The sequence below is a fragment of the Oculina patagonica genome, chromosome 13 (assembly GCF_052425735.1).
Source record: "Oculina patagonica isolate OP01 chromosome 13, crgOcupat, whole genome shotgun sequence".
Classification (NCBI taxonomy): domain Eukaryota; kingdom Metazoa; phylum Cnidaria; class Anthozoa; order Scleractinia; family Oculinidae; genus Oculina; species Oculina patagonica.
This window is the reverse complement of record NC_135770.1, coordinates 23,560,742-23,576,915: the sequence shown is the minus strand read 5'-3', so window position 1 is coordinate 23,576,915 and position 16,174 is coordinate 23,560,742. Positions and strand designations below refer to the sequence as shown.

General features: G+C 38.8%; 1 protein-coding gene and 1 pseudogene across 2 annotated transcripts in view; one reads left to right on the top strand and one right to left on the bottom strand.

The window, feature by feature from the left end:
• LOC144636371 (uncharacterized) overlaps window positions 1-16,174 on the bottom strand; it is a 40,985-nt gene that overhangs the window by 9,479 nt on the left and 15,332 nt on the right. The gene's annotated exons all lie outside the window — the stretch shown is intronic.
• Window positions 4,385-6,012, top strand: LOC144635500 (uncharacterized; annotated as a pseudogene).

Genomic DNA, 16,174 nt, shown 5'->3' with positions numbered 1-16,174 from the left:
ATAGCGCTACTTTCTTGTGTTATTTTTCAATTTTAAAACATGACAATAATCTAAAATTGCGTGACGTGTAAGTAAGTTAATTAGTTGTTTCCACTGGAATTTTTTTTTCGGCCAATTTTACAAATTCTTAAATAAGAATATAATAATAAGATCTATGTTTTACTCGTAAAATTGCTATGAAATAATCAATCTACTATAAAATACTAAAAAATACATCACATGACTCCTAATTTAAAAAAGATTCTGAAAACTGTATTTTTACTCCAGTTTTAAAACAAGAGAGGCTCTCTACTCTAGCTAAAAACCTTGAGAGATCGTTCCAGAGACGGGCTGCTCGAAATACATAAGACCGCTGACGATCTTCTTAATGAAAGTGACTGACATTGAAGGTAGAATCTACCTTTTTTCGTGTTCTATTACATGTCCGCAAGGTTTATGTCCTTCGCAAAGCTATTTTGGCAGTAAGTCGGTTATTGAGCTCGTTACGAAGCTATACTTTTGATAAGACGTTTGCTTTACCTGCTTTACATCTGATGCTTTCTAAGAAACCAAACTTTTATTTTTAATTAGCCCAATAAATATTTTTCAGGGAATTCAAAATAGAGTGCCCGCTATGGCCAAAGCCGTAGTGATGACCTCATTGATGTTAATGACAACCAGGTGGGAAGAAACTTCCTTTGTTACATGACTCAAAAAGTAATCATAGCGGTGCCGGGCAACCAAGACTGCGCAGTAGCTATCCAATGGTTGCTAAGGGCGTAGTGAATAGCTTGACAAAGTTCATTGTTTAGTTCGCATGATTTGGTCTTGACCGTGCACAAAACACAATAGCTATTTGCATTTTGATTGCTCCTTTGAAGTCTTCCGCACATCAAACCAACAAACAGTGATAACGGTGACCAGTCTGGCAAAAGTAAGGCTTGTGAATTATACTAATTAAAAATAACTCCAATGGTTCTGAAATTGTTTCCCACGTTTTGGTTGTTAAATTTCAACCGTCAGTTACAAATTTTTCGTTTGTTATTCCACGCCGCCAAACATTAGGTGACATTAGGTGAGAAATCTGGCTGAAAATGCCAAAAACTGATCTCAGCGGCGCAAAACATCAAACGCAAACACCGCGACTACTCGCATTTCACACACACGCACCCTAAACTTTGGTTTGACGTCTTTCTTAGCAACGGCTTGATTGATATAGACTGAGCAAGGGACGTCTAGGGTCTATCTTATTTAATTTGAATATAAAAAAACGCTGAACTAGTTTCTTATTGGGTTTTGGTGCCATTGCCCAACACCTTCAAGTATAATTTAATAAAATTGTACAAAAACCACGATAACTTATTTCGCTAGAAAGTCGGGATCTCAATTTAAACATTACACTTTAGTGTGCTTGTCCTCAATTTAAAATTGTTTCCCCTTAGATTTTTGAACGTTGGTGGAACGAGGCTATATTTCTTTATTGCAAAAACATACATGTTCTTATAGGGTGACATCTCTATGTAACAAATACATGCCAAATCAAGCTTCTTCCTCGTGTTATTATTATTATTAAACCAGTTTTCTTCATAGATGAGGACAATTGTATTTCTTTCCCTAAAAACAGTGATTTCCCTAGTGATTTATTCTTAAGTACTTAATGTTCGCTGATACAAGGACGTTTGACAATTTTACCCAGTTACAGAATGAACGGAGCTCGAGATATTTTTCATACAAACTTTGTACTTCAGTGGTAGCTCACCCACCTTGAATTGCAACTGCGACACGTTGAATCCAAGCTCCCCAAATAATGGACATGAATAACATAATAAACATGGCAGTCGTCCGGGGAAACTGAATCTTGACACGCCGAAAATCCTGTGAAACCACTTTATTGCTCACAGAGATGAACACTTAGCTGCAATGAATTTGTTTCAGAGCTTTTCGAAGCACAGTAATTCAGAATTCCATTCTGATCGAGTGGACAATTATTATTACTGTTAGTCATTATTTATGCAAAACGTAAAACTTTCAGACAATCTTTAGCTATGGGAGGAAATTTCAACAATTGAAAGCCACCCAGAAACGGAAAAATATTTTGAATGAATAATAAAAACAATTTATTGACATTCAAAATTGAATGTCAAGCGTCATGCAATCATTTTTGCATCTTGAATTTCTTTTTCGTCTTTTTTCAGTTTCGGAATTTCGAGGCAAAATTTCTAAATAAAAAACATTCATTGCATTACGAATTATGTGGAGTTTGAGTTAAGAAATGACCAAAATAATGGAAAACAGTACTTTGTTTTCACGTTAAATTAGTGTTCAAACAATGTGTTTAATCAGGTTCATTAATATGAAACAGTTTAAAAGGGGACGCCTTTTTGCTACAAAACAACACAACAGATCTAAAGAAAAAAACTGTACAAAAGAATGCAAAGCAGCAAACAATGCTGTGGTAGGATACTGCAGTATATGTTGTGTACTGTACTGTAATTGCAACGAGTTTTCATTTAAAGAAATTGTCTTTATATATTTCTTAACGCTATTTTTAAGTACTAATTTAGTGAGCAGCATTCTCGAAGCATTCTGCAAACTGAAGCTACAAAACTTGTTTGTTATAGGCAATTTCCAAAAATACCATAATACTCTTTGTTGTCCCTCCAAAAGTTTGCATAAGCATTGTTTTCAATTTTTCTTGGGACAGCAAGAGAAATTGAAAACAACGCTTATGCCAAATTTTGGAGGGACAACACAGAGTGTTACGGTATTTTTGAAAATGGCCTATTATACAACGCGTTTTGAATAACTATCGTAGACTTATTGAGGGATTTTAACAAACGGACACTGAATTTTTCAATATCGGAGAACGCAAACCGAAACGGATTAGTCGGAGTTAGGGAAAGTTTTTTTTTGCAAAGTTTTAGCCCTAAAACTGGCGAAGCTGTGAGATATTTACTGAAGGCGCGAAAAAGAGTTCGAGCTATTGAGGGTAAAATTGTAAAGATAATAACCTGAAGGAAAAAAAACAAAACAAAAAAACATTCCAAGTTAGAGCGCTTTTCGCGTTTTCGAGGGTAAAATTACCCTAAATATATGGAGCAAAACCAGAGAAAATCAATCTTGGTTCAATTTAGCTCGAGATTCGAGTTACCGAGGGCTCGAATTACCGAAAGTCGGCTGTATGTCTGGAAAGGATTCGTGGTTTTGAAGCTTTCCACTCCTACTTGGCATTGTTTTTTTTTTTTAATTCACCTGCAGATTTAGAAAAAAATGACCTTCAGTGCATTAGAAGCGTGCTTCTTTGTGTCTTCATTAGCTTAGCTGGCTTAAAAATTTCGTACTTAGCATATTTTCACGTCAGGGTGATTGAAGGAGTGCTTCCCGCCATTTTATTTATTGGAAATCGATGATGAGGAGTACAATTCGTGATAGGCATGAATGAAGTTTTGGAAGTTCTGAAATGTGCATTGAGTTCTATTCAAAATACATGGCTGTTCCTCTCGATCATCTTAACAGATCGCTTGGCCCCAGTAATGCATTTTCGTTGATGCGTTGTAATCGATAATACGTCTTCATCACTTGATTTTAGTCCTCAAGTACAGTTGTAACCTGCCTGTTTTTGTAAGATGATAAGATGAACACTTTGCCTTTCTGGAAAAAAGCGACGAAACATTTCGATTCCCCTTTACAAGCGAACGCAAATGAAATTGAGATTTCCATTATTCAGGTTTGCGTTCAGTCTCATTTGGTGATAGTCTGGGTAAAATTAGCTTTCTTTTTTTTTCGATTATGAAGCTTTTTGAACGGAAACAATTATGGGAATATTTCATATCAACAAGTTTTTGGAAGTTGATTGTATAATAAAATTGAACGCTAAAAAAATAGAACGACGTTTCGACCGTTCGATGGTCATTTTCAAGTTAGGTGTTAGAATAAAATTACATGTGTAAATATAGTAAAAGCGCTAAAATATGTACATACAAACAATAGACAATAAGAACAAAAAGGCTAAAAATGGCTAAAAAATAACTTTGTGCAAATGGCACGCATAGTTGTAAAATATATAATTAAAAACGTAAAGCAAGCAAATAAGACGACGAGAATAAGAACATTAAAATACCTAAAAATATCTAAACAAATAATTTCGCGCGGAGCGAGTCACTCTGTTTGTTTGTTCGCCGATGGTAGTACAGGCAAACTTCGAAAAGGCTTACTGGAAATTGGAGCCAAAACTGAGTGAGGAAAACAAGGAACTTGCCGCTGCAACCTTGCGTTCCATTGCCCTAAACTACATAAAGCGGAAAGATCAAACACCACCAAAAGCTATGCTGAGAGCGATCAGTCAGTTAAAGAAGAGAGATGACATCATATTACCCGTCCGGATAAAGGCTCAGGAATTGTGGTGATGGACAAAACAGATTACGTCCACCTGCTGAAAGAGGCATCCATCAACGATGAATCGAAATTCATACCTGTCCAGCTAGAAAGACCGAAAACAAGGGGAAGACCCCCAAACAATTACCACCCAATTCTTCGAAACGAGAAGGAGTTAACCTCTATCGTCCAAAGGATCTTACCAAAACAGATCGCCGATTCAGTCGTTCAGAAAGGTTCCAGACTTGCTCACCTGTACGGACTACCAAAGACGCACAAGAAACAGCTTGCCGTGCGCCCAATATTATCAGCGACAGGAACTTACAACTATAAACTTGCAAAATGGTTGGACGAGAAGTTAAAACCACTTTCCCTAAACGCCTCTACTGTCACAGACATCTTCACTTTTGCTGAAGAAATTCAAGGCATGGAAATTAATGACCAGGATATTCTAGTGTTTACGAATGTACCTGTTAATGAAACTATGGAAGTCCTGGCAGAGAAAGCATTCAAGGATGATTGGTTTAACAAGGAGTACAACCTCAACATCACTAAACCTGACCTAATTGAGTTGCTTGGAATTGCCACCAAGAATCAGCTGTTTCAATTTCAGGGAAATTTGTATGAACAGGTGGACGGTGTTGCCATGTGGTCTCCGCTCGGACCTCTTATGACCAATACTTTCATGTGCGGCATCGAAGAGCAATTAGAAATCCAAAACAAGATGCCTGCATTTTACAAGCGTTACGTCGACGATACTCTCAGCAAAATGCCTGATGCTACAGCTGCCTCTGAATTCTTATCAACACTAAACGAAATCCATCCCTCTGTCAGTTTCACAAAGGAACTGGATGACAACAACAAACTACCGTTTCTAGGAATGGAGATTATCAAAAATGGATCCCAACTGGACACGAAGGTCTACAAGAAACCGACAGATACCGGGCTTCTATTACACTTCCAAAGCCATGTTGATGTAAAGTACAAGCACTCACTACTCAAAACAATGCTGAATCGCGCATTCAAGCTTTCCTCGAACTGGCAACTTTTCCATCAAGAATGCGAACGTCTTAAGGAGACCTTTGCCCGTTTACAATATCCAGAATCCCTCGTAGAAACCACCATCCGACAATTCGTCGATGCGAAAGTTGTAACGGGAAATGCGTGTCCTCAACAACAGCAGGTCCCTTGTCAGCGAGAAGTTCCTATTAGAGTCGTTTTGCCGTACAAGGATCAAAAAGCAGCAAACTCAGTACGCAGACAACTGAGCGATCTCATCCGAAAGATAAACACCGAGATCCGTCCAGTTTACACCAGCCGTAAGATCAAAGACACAATTTAAGTGAAGAAACAGAGAAACCGCCCATCGTAAACCATCAAAGCGCTGTTTATTATTATAAGTGTGATCTGTGTGATGTATATGCAGATTACGTCGGCTATTCTTGTCGACACTTGCACCAGCGCATCGAAGAACACAAAGGATCGTCTATCGGACATCACGTGAAAGAACAACATGGAAAGGAGCCACACAACATCGAGAAGAATTTTAAGATTTTAAGGAAGTGCCAAAGCAAGCTTGACTGTTTGATTTTTATTAGACTTCTGAAACCGAAACTTAACAAACAGAGTGACTCGCTCCGCGCGAAAGTATTTGTTTAGATATTTTTAGGTATTTTAATGTTCTTATTCTCGTCGTCTTATTCGCTTGCTTTACGTTTTTAATTATATCTTTTACAACTATGCGTGCCATTCGCACAAAGTTATTTTTTAGCCATTTTCAGCCTTTTTATTCTTATTGTCTATTGTTTGTATGTACATATGTTAGCGCTTTTACTATATTTACACATGTAATTTTATTCTAACACCTAACTTGAAAATGACCGTCGAACGGTCGAAACGTCGTTCTAACTTTTTAGCGTTCAATTTTATTATACAATATTTCATATCTACCGAAAAAGTGTTTAGAAAAAAAAATAGAGTAAAATAGATTTTTCATCTTTTGCCACCGAATACTTCATAAAATTATTTACTAAATTTCGCTCTTAAAAAGTTAGATTGAATTTATGAAAGAAGGATATTATGGTCCATGTTCCAAAGATAAACTATCAACTGAGTCTTCTCTCTATCTGGGTATTTATGGTTATAAACTGAATTAGTAATATTTCCAGGGGTGAATTAAATTCTGATTGGTCGAGAAGCTCGGATTATGACGCAAAATTCACCGCGCTAGGCCGTGAATATAGCATCTAAAGGTTTGGCTACTAAGCCATGCCACCTTTGCCATCCAGGCTAGTGAACATGGCGGCATTTGCTGAATGAAAATTTCTCTCTTTTAAAAGCAATATCTTCAAGTCCTGGTTATTAAAACATTGGGAGTTTTGCAAATTAACTACCAAGGCTTTTGGATCGAAAATATTTTCAAGAGATGGTTTTTAAGGCGTTAGAAATGATCGTAAAGATGGTGGTTTGGAGATCGCACGCGGCCATTAGGAACTCAGTCAGATCGACTGACAAAACATTATTGAGTTCTCTTCTCACCGGAGCTAGTTATTTTTAGAGGATTCACACAATTGCTCAGAAGTCACCAACGATTAAACGAAGGTACCACATATCTTTTTTTTGTCGTTTTGTTAGTTTTGTTCAGTTTTATTGCTTAAATTAAACTTGAGTGTAAATTTCGATTTCAATCGATGAATTAAACTGGTTTTCACGTATGCAAGCGAGCACTTGTGTTTTGTTGTTATTGTGTTTTCTTTTTTTTGTTTTGCAGTTCTTGATATTCACTTCTGAAAATTATACTAAAACAATTATTCGCCTCAGGCTCAGTGATTATTGCGACTGTTTTCAGAGGTTCAGCTGACTTGCAGATTAGGGTGGGGGTGGGGTGCGTAAATTTCTGCTGTTTCAAGGGAGATGTAAAGTACGGTTTATGCAGCTTCATCCTCCCTCCCAAGTTCTGATTTTCCAATGAATGCCGCGTTAGGAAGTTCAATTGACTGATTGAGAACACCGGGGTTCTGCGACAGCTGGACTTTGGTAAACAGACCAAGAACTCACACACGCAACTACATTTTAATCGCAGTTTAATCTCTTCCCAGCGTTAATAAATTACAAATGCAAGGCTGCTGTGTGTATTTGTACTAACGTTTGCTTATTTCCGCAGCCCCATAAATAGTGAAAACTAAGATATGAACTATAAATAAGTAAAGTGTAAGTGAACGTTACAGCAGTCACGTAAACCTATGCGACTTTAGGTTCAGCACATATATAATGAAATGCTAAGGCAAAAAGCAAGCAAAAAAGTGTAGAAAACTAAAATACAACAATTGCATTAAGTGTCGTTTAAGTGCAGAAGGACAGCATAGAGTTTTCTGAAACAAATATATAGTCTTTGTGTTCTTATGGAAGTAATGTAGACGTAGTCCACGTTTTACCCAGTACACACAGTCACGCGCTCCCCACCCCATGTCCACTTCACAATGTATTAGTTGATATTAATTAATAAATCAACTATTTAAGTTTTCGCTATGGCACTTAAGCGGCAAAGCGATTTAGCGGATTAGCGGACTACAGCCCGCTAACAAGCCATCACAAATATGCATTCAATATAAAAAACAATCCAATGTGATGATAGCTAAGATAACATATTCTAAAGTGGCTACTGTTTTTTTTACTAAACCACGATGTTTAAAATGGCTTTTATGTGCTTATTTAAAAAGTATATATAATAGTGGGTTTTAACTTCAATTCACCAGTTCCTTCTCACTGCACCAGAATGTATCCCATGGCTTTGATGAATTAATCTCCATTATCTCCCCAATGCCTTGCTGTGTTTCCACAAGTGGTGGAGTTATCAGGATATCCTCCTGTACCAAACCCGATCCTTGAGTCGCAACCTACGCAGTCGTTTTCATTGTTTCCTTTTATACCAATTCTTGTCATAGAACCAGAAGAAGGACACGCAGCATTGAACCCTTCCTTGTTACAGTATAGCTGCAAAGAGGCTTCTGGACCAATCAGCGTTTTCCACGTGTTACGACCCAGTGAGGTGGCGCGGTATTGCCCATCAGCGATCAGAGAGTACAGAGAGCTGGCCTGCTTGTTTATGACAATGAAGTTGATCTGTTGGCCGATCTTCATGCCAAGACAGACTTTGGAGAAGAGTGTATTCCAGTAAGTTGGCAGCTTGGTCTCGATAGTATCCAGTCAAGTCTTCCCTCCGGAAAGATCGAACGGTTCTTGGTTGATCCAAAGGTTGGAATCGTAATGAAAGGTTCTTTTTGTTAAAAAAAGCAAGAAATAAGTTAAAATTTTAAAGATAAGTGGCATATTCTTTGCCAAAAATGATCAATGGCCTAAAATGTTAATGTTAGCTTATATTCAGACCCTTCATCTGGCCTCTCTGCTTATGACGGAATAACAACTGACATACGATATTATTGTCTAGTACCTTGCTACCGTCGATCTTCATGACCAGCGTCCATCCTCCACTTTTGCATGGACCTAGGTCATCAGTCATGTGACAGTAGACAGGAAGTACATCTGATCCTAGCTTTAGCGGGTAGGCTTTGTTACCTTCAGCGCTGAAGAAAAAGAATGAGAAAACCTTAGGAGAGAATTCATTTTTCTTTGCGGTCATTTCAACACTTTTTCGCTTTCTAATGACAGACCATTCAAAGTTGTGCTAACAAAATGTCATTTTTAAGAAAACAAGGTGCTGTGTTTATGTATGACTATATACAAGGTATGACTAGGTATAACTTAACTTACAAGTTTTCGTCATATAGTTCCTTGCAGCTGGTCCTTGGTTCTGAGAGCAGGAAAATACGGTCAGTGTTATATTTTAAAAAATGCCCATAATACTAGTTTACTGTCCTAGTAAACAGATCTAAACACTCACACTCACTTTCACAATTTTTGCCAATCCAGAATCCTTTGCACGTGCAAATGTAGTCATCTGTTTCGTAAACTGGCCGGCAGGCTCCGCCATTTTGGCAAGGAAAGCTCTCACAAGGACTCTGCTAACAAAATTAAGGAAAGTTGACGTTTAGTGCAAGTTCTTAAAAAGTGCCCTCTTTTTAGGGGGGTGAGGGTGGGCGCTTATTCGAGGCTGGGCGCTTGTTCGAGGTTAGGCGCTAAATCGATAAATACGGTATTAGGAACGAAATTCCTTTGCGAAATTCGCTTTTAGCAGCGAAGGAATACAAAGCACTGACTAAATGATCAAACGTTTTCATCAAGTATCGCTTTGGGTGTTTATTCCCGACCGACAGAAGCTTAGATTGTTGTGTGATAATTGCATGCGAGTCTGCCGATGTCACGTAGGCTCTTCGGTTGACACATTCTCATTAGCTTTATAACACTTAGCGGACTAATTACCTGAGAACACCTTGCGGGCAAGCGCTATTGCTACGTCATCATTACCCGAGACCATTTGCAGGCAAACCCTATTGTTACGTCATCATTACCCGAGACCACCTTGTGCACTCACTTCAACGAAGTAGAGATTTTTTCTGGATTTTGACTGTATGCACTGTATTTCCCCTGTATTTTCCTTCTGTAACGTACTTATACCTGGGGACCACTATAATGCCTCATCGGGCTTTGGCCTCTGGGAAAAAATCAGCCCAAACTATTTTTTGAGCGAAATTCACTGGTCGTTTTGGAGCCGCAAAGCCAACTTAAACCCGAACTTCAGTAAACCTATTGACACATATCTCAATCATATCTCAAGTAAAATAGACAATGCTAAATGATAGGCGGTCGAGCCAATTTATTTTGGGATATGTGTACCTTGACTGTCACAAACTCCTCAGTGATTACTTTGCATAACATGAAGTGTCTTCAATGCTGTTTTTCTCTATTTTGCATTATTTAGCTTCCTTTCCTTTTTTACAAGAGCAAGCAAAATATAAGAATTACCCGAGAACGATACCGGGAGAAATATTAAGAAAAAACCCGTCGTTTTAGGGTTAGCGCGAAAGAAAGTAAACAAATCTTTCAGGTTTGCAAAACATACCTTTAAAACACATTCGGGCGTTGCCTTAAGGCAAATTTTATAGTATTAATATATGTTTTTAGTTGTTTGTCGATTTGAAACTAACTGATATTAAATCGGACATGAACTGATTTTCGCACCTTTGTCTGCTATAATTTAAGTTTCCGAATTTAACAAGAGGAGGAAGGGTGTTGTTGTACTCACCACAATGCTGAAGTGGTGAAAAGAGTGATTGGCTCTGAACTTTTCTGGTGCACTGTATTTGTCTGTAGATAGTAGCACGCACAATACGGTTCCGTTTCGTAAAGAAAATGCCGCAATGTTGGTGGAGAAACATTGAAAATGTTTTACACACCTCAGTAAGCACATTCTTTCGGTTTCAACAATGGCCGTTTCTACGGGAGGAACATCAAGATCGTGAAATAAATGATCTTTGAAGACCGCATAGGTCAGTATTTTTTCACGATGAAAACTGCCAGCAGCGTCACAAAGGCCTTCATCCAGAATTTGACAGGTAAAATACACAAAACTGCTAAATGATAGGAGAACGAACCCGTTCATAATAGTGATTTGTGTTTCGCGACTTAATGAAATTTCATCAAACTGCCAAACTCCCCAGCGGTGACCTTGTATAGCATGAATTTTTTATTAGTTTCTTCAAAACCGTTTTCTCTCTGATTGACAATGCCTCCTCGGGCTTTCTCCTTTGTTAAGGCCCTCTATTACTATTAATAAAAATCTCCGGTTGGGATATATATGGACGCTATACCAAAAAAGCGTATAACGGGGTAATTAATTAGGAAGAAAGCGTCGTTTTAGGGTTAGCGGTAAAGAAAGTCAACACATTTTTTATGTCAAAACAAAAACGCTAAATGAAATTATCACATCAATAGCCGAAGCTTCATTAGGAACATCAAGATCTTGAAATAAATGATCTTTGAAGACCGCATAGGTCAGTGTTTTGTCACGATGAAAGCTACCAGCCCTTCATCCAGAATGCAACAAGTAAAATAGACGAAACTACGAAAATGATAGGAGGACGAACCCTTTCATGATTGGAATATGTGTGTCTTAACTTAGGCACCGTCCACACTGACCCGTGTAAATTTGAAAGCGCATCTTTTTTTCTCCAGTTAGGCCTACCATCCACACTGAATCGGCGTTTTCGGTCACCCAAAACGGTGCTTTTCAAAAACGCTTTCCAAAGTGGGTATCGTTTTCAAATTTACCCGGGTAAATGTGGACGGAGAACATTAATTTTTACGCGGAGTTTTCAAATTTCTCCGTTTTCAAATTTACCCAGGTCAGTGTGGACGGGGCATTAATGAAACTGCGTCATGCTGCCAAAAACTACAAAGCGATGACCTTGTATAGCATGAATTTTTCATTAGTTTCTTCAGAACAGTTTTCTCCTATTGGTCTTTCTTTTTTCTTTTGTTAAGGCTCTCTGCCATTAATAAAAAATCTCCGGTTGGGATATAAGTGGGACTTTATCCCCTCCAAAAAACATTTATTTCTTTTATCGATTTTTTACAAAGACAAAAAATACCCGAAAATGATAACGGGGGCAACATTAACAAGAAAGCGTCGTTTGAGGGTTAGCATGAAGAAAAGTCAACAAATCTGTCATGTTTCAAAAAATAACTTTATAACACATTCATGCATTGTCTTAAGGTAATTAAAACAACAATAGCTGCGGCTTCATTAGGAATGTCAAGATCGTGAAATAAATAATCTTTGAAGACCGCACAGGTCAGTCTTTTGTCACGATGAAAGCTGCCAGCCGCTGCTCAACCGCCCTCATCAGAATGTGACAAGTAAAATAGACCAAAGTACTAAATGATAGGAGAACGAAACCATTCATGATTGGGATACGTTTGTGTCGAGTTACTGAAACTCCCCAGTGATGACCTTGTATGGAAAAGCCATCGCTGGGTAGTTTTCTCTGATTGGCCTTGTTTTTTTTTGCTTTTTAGGGTTGTTAAATATTCCAAAAAATTTTGAATTTCTTTTTAATAGGCAAAGCTCAAACTCTCAAAGTTCATCAGAGAAAAAAATTTGGGTGAATCTTATAAAAAAAAAATGATGTTTGACGAAATTCATGCTGGGGAGTTTGGTTGCAAGTTAAGTTGCATGGGTAAGCTTAAAACAGAACTTCAGCTGACCTATTTACACATATCTCAATCATAAATGGGTATTTCTCTTCAGGGAGGGAGATATGATTCAACTACAGATCCAGAGCAGTTGCAGAGGGATTGCTTACGACTGTATTTTGTGGCAGGAAATTTTGAAACGTATGTTAGGTCGCGGGGGATAGGTTCCGCTCATCGGTGTGCATTTATGAAAATTGAATGCACAAAGTGGGGCGACTGATTGCGAATATTTATGAACAGGCTCCGCAATGTTTCTGCATCGATAATTGTACGTTTAAAGCGCTGTCTGGTAAAATACCCTTTTTTCAATGCTTTGTTCGTTCTACAAAATCCCGTGGAATAAAATTAGCAAAATTACAGTACTTGTATTTTTGCATTTGTGTTTGTTCTGTGAAGCCTTCGGAAGCGTAAAAAGAAGTAATTTTGTGTCCAAGAATTCAGAAAATTTCATGAATTGACACAAACGGGAGTAAAAAATGCTTATTGTAGATTGTCATATCTGACGACAAAATTTTAAATAAGCTTTAGTAGGAAAGATTGAAAAGTTCGAAATCTAGAATGATAAATTTTGCGCCTTTAAAAGCTTATAACTCTCAATGAAGCTTGCAGTTAAAGAATCGGAGTCAGATATGACACAAAATAGATTTTGACTAATCACTGAGCGGTAAAATCGAGGTTTTTTGTGTTCTCCTCGAGCAGAAAACTTAGTCACAAAACTACGTTTTTTTAATAACTTAAAGCATTGCCACAAAGCGCGATTCATGGAATAATAAAAAAAAAGATCCCTATACTATGCGCTTTCATTATTGCCCAGTATCATTGTTAATTTTTAGGGGAATCGGCTGCTAACGTTTATGATATAAAGCGTTGATGATGATGATGATGATGATTATGATGAAGTCATGAACATTCGTGAGAGTTCTAGTGTTTAAGATACGCTTATCTTCTGCGCATGTGTCCAGCGCAAAATTCTCTGTTCTAGGACAATGTTTCCGTTGTAATTATAACAAGGGCATGAAGATGCGTTTGTTCCGATGTCCAGTGTGTAGTTTCAAACGCCAAAACATTAGTCAGAAAAATTATTAATTCCCATCACCAAGCTTCATTTGTTTTCATCACTGTTTTTTTTTCTCGAAAACTAGCAAACTACAACAGTTGTTTAGTTAATCAGTTAACTTCAGCGCTCTTTTTACAGAAGAACAGTTTTGCATGAAATGGAATTAAAATGAATAATATATGCAGTTCTTATATCTGCACCAAGATATATCCCATGCATATGGCTTTGATGCGTTTGTTGTCATTATCTGGTGAGTGGGTTGCTTGGTTTCTACACGTGTTGGAGTCATCATGTTTCCCTCTTGTACCAACCACGATTCTGGAGTCACTGGAGTTGCAGTCATTTTCCTGGTTACCAAGGATACCGATCCTTGCTTTAGACTGGGAACTTTCGGTTCCTACAGCATTGATCCCTTCCTTGTTGCATTTGGTCTATAAGAAGGCCTGTAAACCAATCAGTGTCTTCCATGTGTTGCGACCTGTCTTGCGAAAAGACTACGCGTTTACGGAAATAATGGCTAAAGTTAGTACCATTAGTCCGTGAGCCAGGACCTCAAAAATCTATTTCCGTAGCACCCCCAGCCAAACAAAGTTTCCTTGGTACCATAGTAAAGCTCATGGCCTAGTGTTTTATATTCAACCTGTTTCCAGCTGCGAAAATGGAGCTTAATAAAGAAAATGAGGTGTTTTTAAGAGGAGGGTGGGTGGAGATAAAATTGAAACATCGGATCGGTATTATATAACAAAACTGATATCTATAGCTGCATTTAACCAATATTTATCAAATTTGGAGGAGTTAAACAATCGATCATACTCTTTAATATAAGATACTATTTAAATCACAATTTATTGAACATGTGAAATAAATTATAGTTAATCAACAAGTCTTGTTCTATTTTGAGCTATGAGCTTTATTAAATTAGCCAACCATTGTCCTCGGACGATCTCACGTGAGAATCCAGAAAACCATCCAATCAGAGCGAACTTTGGCATCTTGATACGTGCCCGCAAAATTCGATCGCTGTCTTTTGCTCTCACACGAGATAAGCAACAGTGTTAATTCTGCCAGGGAAATTTTTCTATTCGCTTTCTCGTTCAATATTTAAAAGCAGTCTCCGCCAGAAGCTTCTTGGGTCCAGCCGCAAGCCTTGTGGAACTTACATTCAGCGTGGTGTTTTGTCTTTCGTACGCAAAACTGCCCACTTATTGAAAACATGCCTCCGACTCGCCGAACGAGGAAAGTTTCCACGCCGGCCGATCCCGAGGCAATTTTTTTTACGCCCACTTTAGACACTTAATGTTCAATATAATGTGCCCCGGGGTGGAATCGAACTCGGGTCGTCTGCCTGAAGAGCGAGTGTGATACCGCTACGCCACCGGGAGCCGGCTCCCAGAATTTGTAAATTTTAACTACATATCGTGTTTCCCTTACAAATATCGATAGCTATCCGTAAACAGGCTAACCAAAGTGCATAGTAGGCTAACCGAAGTGCATAGTAGGCTAACCGGAGTGCATAGTAGGCTAATCGAAGTGAATAGTAGGCTAACCAGAGTGCATAGTAGGCTGACCGGTACTAGTTACCAGTCGACGACCGTAAGTAGCGGCCATCTTGAAGTGGGCGCAAAAAAAAAATGCCCGGCCCGATACCTGAAGATCTAGAACTTGGCAGACTTTACGTAAATGACCTGCGATCCCTATGCAGCAGGCTGAACCTCGCCTCGAGACGAGCTTCTCTCAGCCGCTCAGCTCACACAAGTACAATCCATTGTCCAAGGGTCGCTGAACAAGGCAATCGAAAAGGCCGCATCAGACGCCGCTCAAACCGCAGTCAGCGCCTTCAGTGGCTCTTCTCCGCCAGCAACCGCCACACCATCGCAAGAAGAGTCCCCTGCGAGAACGATGCACCGCAAATATCTTCCCCAGGGACAAGTGCAAGCCTGGCAAATAATCACGCCTCAGACACAGCGATGGATTCTGTGCACGAGCTGCCTGCCAAACTGGTGAAAGAAATCCAAACTGGTGAGTTTATGGAACTGTGTAAATTACTCCCAAAGAACTTTAACGTCCTAAACCCGTCTCAGGATGAACCAATTACTTTAACTTTAGAAAATTCAATCATAAGAGTAAACAAGGCCAAAGCAACATCCATAACTGACATAGCAGAGTGGACGACGACCTTCACTGCCTACATGGGAGTTATTATCAGCAAGTTCCCACACCGTGCTTCAGAGCATTTAGAATATATGTCACTCATTCGATATGCTGCTAAATACCATAGGGGGTTAGGTTGGTGTGTTTATGATATTAAGTTCCGGCAGAAGGCTGCCGCTAACGAGTCATTGAAATGGTCAACTGTTGACAGTCAATTATGGCTTAAAACCTTTACGGTTGCCCCTTCACTGCTAAAGGAAGACATTGGTGTTTTCCAGTCAGGACCCTCATCAACAAGTACCTCTAGGGGGACCGAAAACCGTACTTGTTACAACCTCAACAGGGGGGCGCCCTGTGCCAGAACCCCCTGCGTATATGCCCACAAATGTAACCAATCTGGGTTCGGGAAGGACCATCCCGGGTTCAAATGCCCTAATTTCTCTAGTTCAGAAAAGGAGCCCT